This window comes from Tupaia chinensis, unplaced genomic scaffold (genome assembly GCF_000334495.1).
Source record: "Tupaia chinensis unplaced genomic scaffold, TupChi_1.0 Scaffold140308_1, whole genome shotgun sequence".
Lineage (NCBI taxonomy): Eukaryota > Metazoa > Chordata > Mammalia > Scandentia > Tupaiidae > Tupaia > Tupaia belangeri.
In genome coordinates this window covers 371,586-379,326 of record NW_006200185.1, presented here as the reverse complement: position 1 = coordinate 379,326, position 7,741 = coordinate 371,586, and the positions used below count along the sequence as shown (strand labels likewise).

The following is a 7,741-nucleotide window of genomic DNA, read 5'->3' as shown; positions in this document are numbered from 1 at the left end:
GCTGAATACAACAAGGAATCCACAGAAGATCTGGAGACTATTTATAAACATGTCAGTGCAAAGTGCAGCTTTAATGGGTAATAAAGTTAAAATCATCACCACCACCAAATCAACACAAATCAAAACAAAATCTTTCATAGTTAATAGATAGTTCTGCAAAGGAAAAAAGAAAAGCTTAAAGAAAAAAAAGGAGGATCAGATACAAATTAGAAAATAAGGGGATCAGAGAAATATTCATTCCACATGAAACTATTGTTAGATCATTAATTCCTACAGAACAGAGACTGTTTCTTATTTTTTTTAATCCATCTCTTATCTTTTAAAACACCTGGCACAGAGTAAATGCTCAATAAATATTTAATGAATTGAATAAAAAAGAGATTGCTTCTAGACCACTGATTAATTTTTTTGTTTGTTTACCAAAGAGAAAAATCCAATCCAAAAATCTGTGCAAAAGAAACACTCAAGGATCAAAAGTAATGGCAGAGAGATTAAATAAATTAATCACTCTTACTCTCTACTGAAGAAAATACTAGGCAGATGGCCACTCCCAAACTGTCTTTTTCCACCCCTAAGGTTTTTGCCATAGGGTATGTGCACTGGCCAGAGAGAGACAGAGAGAAGTAAAGTGAGAAATCACCCCTCAAGGGAGATGGCCATGATACAATCCCTTCTCTCCCATTCTCCTCTGGGGATTTTGGGCACACACACACACACACACACACACACACATGCTTGGCACGATTTTCAAGCCACTGGGTCTGGGACTTGAACCAAGTAGTCAGCTATGTGGGATCCAGCACCTTAACAGCACCTTAACCTCCACTGTACCTGCTGGCCCCCAAACTGTCTTCTGATAAAGATATGAAATGCTAGATCAAACAGCATGAAAAGTGCAGACTATTTTATTTGAATACACATACCACTTTTTTTTTTTTTAAGAGAGACTTTTGCTAATGGGCACATGTACTCCTGCAGAAACAGAAAGTGAGTAATCAACCGCCAGGGGGGATTGCTATGCCATAACCCCTTCTCTTCCATTCTCTCAGGATCTTGGGCACACATGCACATGTGCCAGGAGTGAGTTTAAAGCCATCAGGTCCGGGACTTGAACCGTGGTTGACTACATGGGAGTCTAGCAACATAAGCATTACACCATTTGCTGGTTCCCACATAAGTATTTTTTACTTGGAGTAGCTAAATCATTGGTACCAGAAGGTTCCCAATGAACAATTCTGGGGGGGGAAAAAGTTTAGTGATATTATAGATATAATGTGTAACTTGTTACACAATATGTGGTTCCAAGGGGCTAGTGCATTATTAATGAGGTTGGTAGCCACATAATAGACACTATACTACATGAAGAAGGGTTTGAATTAATATTTGACAGTCCCTTAAAGGCTATTAGACAAATTAAAAAAGGTTTAGGAGAACCACTTTAAGATTTTGCGTTGGTGAGGCAACCACAGCCTTTTACATGAAGTCTCCCAATGGCCCTCTCAGTGACAAACTGTTGAACCTTACCTACCTGCACAAGAGGATGGTTTGATGGAAAAAAAAAAAAACAAACATGCTTTATAGGTGAGCTTGTCAAGCATTGGTTCTGTTTGTTATTGTTTCTCCTCCATTGAGAAAAAACATTTTCTCAAAACCTTTCGAACCCCTAGTCTTCATCTTTGCTTGTGATCAACAGCAAGCAAGTTTGAGGAAGCTGGCTGTGGCTTAGACTATGACCATGAACAGGGAAGCTAACAGGCCCACATGGTCTCATTAGCACCAGGCTCTAACCATCTGAGCTAATCGGCCCCAGAGGAGAAGGACACAAAATGGGCCAAGGAGAGATTACATTTAATTTATCCCATGGGACTATATAAGGGAGGATAAATGGAGAATGTTGACATTTGTTACCATCAAAGAAATTGGGCACTGTAAAAGTTATCCTGTGTAAGTGCCCTCTGCTTTGCTGTGAAAGTGTAGCATTTTCATTTAATTTTGAAAAAACAGATTTCATACTATGTATTAACAGAGTTCGGGCAAGGCACCAAACTCACTGTTGGTGGATTTATTTTGCTTGAATGTGAGAGGAGTTTTGGCCTGTGACATACACAGTCTCAGGAAAGGACCTGGATAACACCTCTACTTCGGACCAGTAGTTGCAATCAAGAGGGAATCCAGAATCTGAGGGGCCTGATGCTTAGATCACTGCATGGGGGAGGGAAGTTTTATGAACTAAGAACACGCAAATATCTTTTGCCAATTTTACAAACACGGTGTAAAGATACTACGAAGGGCCTCTCTCAGGGTGTTGGAAGGCAACTATGCATGTGAGGGGCCCTGAACCTTCATTATCCTCCAGGTAAGTCCTGTTCCTTTGGGAACAATGTTTGTTGAGCAAGCAAAGTTACAGGTTTAAGTTGCTACTGCTAAAAGTAAAATATTATCTAATCTTTTAGAAAATGTAGTAAAATCCAAAGGAAATTTTGCACGGTAGCACTCCAGGCACTCTCATGATGTGATCTGGTCAACCTCAGTCGATACGAAACTTCACATGATAATGACAGTCATAATTACAAGGGCATACATATTAACCTTATAATTAATACATGATGCCTGTTATCTGTTGAATGAACACTTTACAAAATCACTTCTACTAATTGAACACTTGGCAAAAATTGCTTTACAAAACATTTAATGACACTACATCAAGATAAAAAAAAAAAACCCTAAATACCATTGTTTATCATGCCATGGGTAGATAAACTGAAAAATCTGCAAAATCTCCAGTCAAACATATTGTAACTTCTTTACAGACCATGATATTGTAATCTAGAATATGGACATAGTATCCTTTTCTATTATATCTACAAAATCTCTGGCCCACTTTTTCACAGTTATTTTTATCAAAGCACCATGACAATAATAATTCTTTAAATTTTTAGTTTTTTTAAAATTTTCTTGTATTTTATGATTTCTTATATACATTTAATCATTGTATATCTTTATAGCATGCAATATGATTTTTCAGTGCATGCGTGCAGTCTGTGATAATCAAATTAGTGACATTACCATATATATAATTTTCAACGGAGAACTTCACATTCTCGAGACTGTTAAAAGATTTTTTTTTCCTGAGCCCTTGCTTCTCATCCCCTAATGTCCTTTAGAATATAACTACTCCAGTCAATAAAGGGAGTTTGTGAAAAATTATAAAAATTGTAACTCTAATACAAACTTTCAAAATGTAGAATAAATATTGGTTGAGGGAAGGATATTATCTTCTTGTTCTCAACTACCAAGTCATGTAACTATTTCAAAAATTAAATAAATACTTTCCAATTTTATTTCTAGTTATTTAAAAGTTCTAGTCCCTGGGGCTAGCAGGTGGCATGGTGGTTAAGGTGCTGGACTTTCATATGGCCAACATAGTACAAGTCCCAGACCTGGTGGCTTGCTTTCTCACTCTCTCTCTCTCTCATCAAATTAAGAATAATCATGAATAGAAATAAATAAATAATTCTTTTAAAAATATTAAGTTCCAGTTCAGTATCCTAGAGTAATATAATACCTTACATCTCATACTTAAATGAGAAAAACATCGAAAACACTTGAGTCTGTTAAAAACAAAATTTAGACAAAAACATTGAAAACACTTAAGTCTGTTAAAAAAAAAAATATAAGTTTATTTAAACAAAGAGCAGGTGATTTAAATCAGGCTATCTCCCAAAAGATGGCCCAAAGACTCCAGCTAGCCACGTGGTCATAGGGTATATAAGTTGGTGGAAAGGGAAAGTGACATGTGGAGTAAAGGGAAAGTGCTGTACAAAAAAAATGGAAGTGAGTGAGTGAGGTAGAGAAATCATTGGATTGTTTACAGCTGGAGGGTAGGCTGTACAAACACCCTAAAAGATGGGCTTTCTGCGATTGATGGAACTGTGACTAGTATGATTGCCTGTAACTTAGTTACCAGCTCAGGAAAGCAGCCTACTATGTATAATTTCTGCTTATCCATAAGAATCCAAATGTGGGAGTACAGCAGCCACTTTAGGCCAAAACAGTTTAGTTTAACAAATCTAAACATATTTTCATTTAACTATAATAGTATATTTCCGTTCTTCCTATTGAACTTGCTACTTTTTTCTTGGCGCTGAAGTTTTACATAACATTCATTCTTTAATACATTTATGTCAGATTTGTTAATTTGGTAGATAGAAAAATGACATGAAGAGGCGGGAGAAGTCTAGACAGACATCAGGTTATTCAATCTGAGATAAAGGAAAACCCTGAAGTGGAACCCTTGTTTATGACCTTCCTGGTCTAGAACTCTATAACAGTTAGGCCATAGGAATACACGCCATTAAAAGCAAGGAGCAGGGGGCCAGCAGATGGTATAGTGGTTAAGGTGCTGGACTCCCACATAGTCGACTGTGGTTCAAGTTCTGGACTCGGCAGCTTGAGACACACATGCGTGCACGCCCAAAATCCTGAGAAGAGAATGGAGGAGAAGGGATTTGCGGTATGACCATCTCCCCAGGAAGGTGATTTCTCACTTTCTCTCTATCTCTCTGGCATGCGCACACACTCTGTAGCAAAAATCTCTTAAAAAAAAAAAAAGCAAATGACAGAACCAGAGGACTTGGCATATCCCAGTGGAACCTCGAATGTGCTGAACCTCCATACAAATCACCAGGTGGTTACACTCAACTGGGTCAAGTTCACTTGTGTGTCAAGATTTGCTTCTAACTGAATCACATCCAAAGAGAGAAACTAAAGGAATTTCCCAGATATGTACCAGTCTAGAGATGTAAAATGTCTCCTTTATACATATGCCCATCACATCCCATAGTGAGCCTTCTTCCCCGTAACTAAAAGTTCTAGTTGTGAAACTGAAGTGTTAACAAATTTAGCTTTGCTCAAGAGCAATCTGGTGTTTCTACTTTTCCTAACATTCCCCTTACAGCGCTCATGTTAGCCTCCTGGTATGCCAAGGAGAGTTCTTACGTTTATAATTTGTTGTTGTTGCTGTGAACATCAGAAACAGTCTCTCTTAAACCGCACTGAAAAATACTAGGCAATCTTGCACTTTGTTTTAGTTGTTGAACTTCCTAATAAAGACAACAGAAAGCTCTGAGAGTTGAAATTTTATAACTAGCAAATGTCACTTCAGGCTTGCTAAATACAGTGAACAAACTTGTCTGCTACAGCAAGCATTCCACCCAAATTGACTAGGTGTGGCTTTTTTTCATTGTACAGTCACACTGAGCAGAATCTGTTCTCTAGCTACCATCACATTTGGGTTGACATTCCCTTTATCTAGGGGCTTATAAGAAGCAAATCATATTCAGTTTTGTAAAGGCAGGTGTGCTTTTCTGGTATCCTAGAAACAGATCAAAGTATGCTTTGTGGAAGGACCTGAAGTTCAAGCCAGTGATACAAATGGGTTTTAATGTAAAACCAGACAGACACCAGGACTGGAAATTTTTCAAACAAAAGCTTGAATATTCTAGGAACATGAATTAGATTATTGTGGGGTAATCATTAAAAGGGGTAGAGAGTTGTTTGGGGGAGAGTTGGTACTAGGGAAATTAAATAAAACTATACATTACTTCTGTAATATCTGGGTCCATAATAAAGAAATTTCTTCCAAATTGGACTGGTAAATCCCACTTTGAATTTCTCATACTAGTGCAATTACCGTATGTATACAAAGTAGCTTTCTAGACCGCAAAAGAGGATCATATCAAACATTTTGGGGTTAGCTTTTTGTACACATACTAACTGCAGAAATTAATCTCTTAGCAGTTTGTCACATCACAGCAGCTACTGTTAAATAACCTACAAGGTAGAGAAGCAATTTCCAATTGTTCCCTGGGTTCTAAGTAATGCCTTGTAATCTTGTGATATGTCATACAATAAATAGTACTCCTGTGAGTCTTATCAGTCATCTTCTGCAATCTGCAATCTGAAATTACTCTCATTGTAGGAAAAAAAAAGGGGAAATGTACTCTATTATAGAAAGCCAGGAGAATCAAATTAGAAAGCACAAGTCAAGAGGCTGGAAAACTCAATGGATTTCTGAATGGATTCTAAAAGACACTACTACCTGTTCTCCAGTGTGAGGCAGCATGGTCAGTAATGCAGGAAAGGTTGAGGCTTGGAATAGAGAGACTCTAGTAAAGACCGAACAAAAGATGCAGAGTGCAATTTCTCCCTTTTCCTCATTTAATCCCATGCTTTGTTCTCTAGTTCCCCACAGCAGGGCATTTATCTGTGCCCTGAAGCTGTCCCTTGACCTTTGAAAAGACATATGTTCCAGCTTTGTAGGAAATGCTGGGCTCAGGTGTTTGATAATAAAATCTGGCTTCTATTCTCTGTTCAGTTTGAAATGAGGACATCCCATGAGAGGATGAGAGTAGTAATGGTGAGTAAAAAGCCCCCTTGGTATAGTCACCTTTGACCAACATCCCTCCTTCCCCACTCCCAGCCCCTGACAAGCACATGCTGAAGTCGTAGAAACTATGTGTGTGTTTCACACACATAAGGGAGATCACGCAGCATTTGCCTTTCTCTTTCAGGCTTATTTCACTTAGCATAACACCCTCCAGGTTTATCCATGTCATCTAATATCACAATGTATACATTTCTCAAATCATCATGTTGTATACCTTAAACAGGTACAATTTCATTTGTCAATCCTACAATAACGCTTGGAAAAAAGTTAAAGCTTATTCTCCATCTGCTCACATTTTTCTGGACTCACCAAACACAGTCACTTCTCAGTGGTTTTTTCAATACTATTCTCAGTCTCTAGAAGGCTTACTCTTCCCTATTTCCTTAGAAGTAGACAGGAACTGATATAATTCAGAGTCTGAACAAGGAGTTCAACCATATAAAGTATTACTGAGGGTCAAAAAAGAACACTGAAGAGCTCACTGGTAACCTTCTGGGAGCTAATTTATCAAAGGTCATTAATCGACACTGAGTTCCAAGGCAAATATTCTCGCCAGACTAATAGTACAGGATATGTAATATATTTCTTTTACTTAAATCTATCTAGATGTTGTGAGGAAAAAATATCGTGGTGCAAATCTTGAGTGACTCATCAATGCACCTCCCACCTCCTTTTGCATTTATCTAAAAAGATGTACTAGTTAAAGGATGCCATGTCAACACAGATCTTAAATTCTGAGAATCAAATGTATGAGACTGGCTTTCCTGAAAGTAGATTGTCCTACTCCCACGTTCTCATTCCATCAGAGCACTATACACATTGTTCAGCATTCAGTGTGTTTATTGCATAGTCACTGATGGAATGGGGAACAAATAAAGGTAACATAACCCTTTCAAATTTACTTTGTTAATGGTTTAGAAGATGTCCCCTGGAATTAGAATGAGACACCACTGAGCTAAATATGAGACCTGAAGTACTGAAGCATAAAAGTAACAATCTTCCATGCCCTCTGAGTGGTGTAGCAGCAGATCATGTTTATATTGTCATCAGAACAAGATGAATTGTCAATAAGAAAGTAAGTATGAACCAATACAGCTTGATTATTTTGAAGGGATCTGTTTAAACTCAGTGCTCCAAAAAAATACAGGCTACTTGTCTAGAATGATACCATGATGCTATTACTTTATGCAAACACTGTACTTGAGAAACTCTGCAGTTAGGCTAAGATAAAACCACCATCAATTACCTGGCCAGCATTCCTCAAGACTGCCAAGGTGATGGAAAATAGGGAAA

The 7,741-nt window shown here is 37.8% G+C and overlaps 1 protein-coding gene across 1 annotated transcript in view; it reads right to left on the bottom strand.

Annotated features, from left to right (window-relative positions):
* MBNL3 (muscleblind like splicing regulator 3) overlaps positions 1-7,741 on the bottom strand; it is a 122,865-nt gene that overhangs the window by 25,416 nt on the left and 89,708 nt on the right. The window lies entirely within an intron of this gene.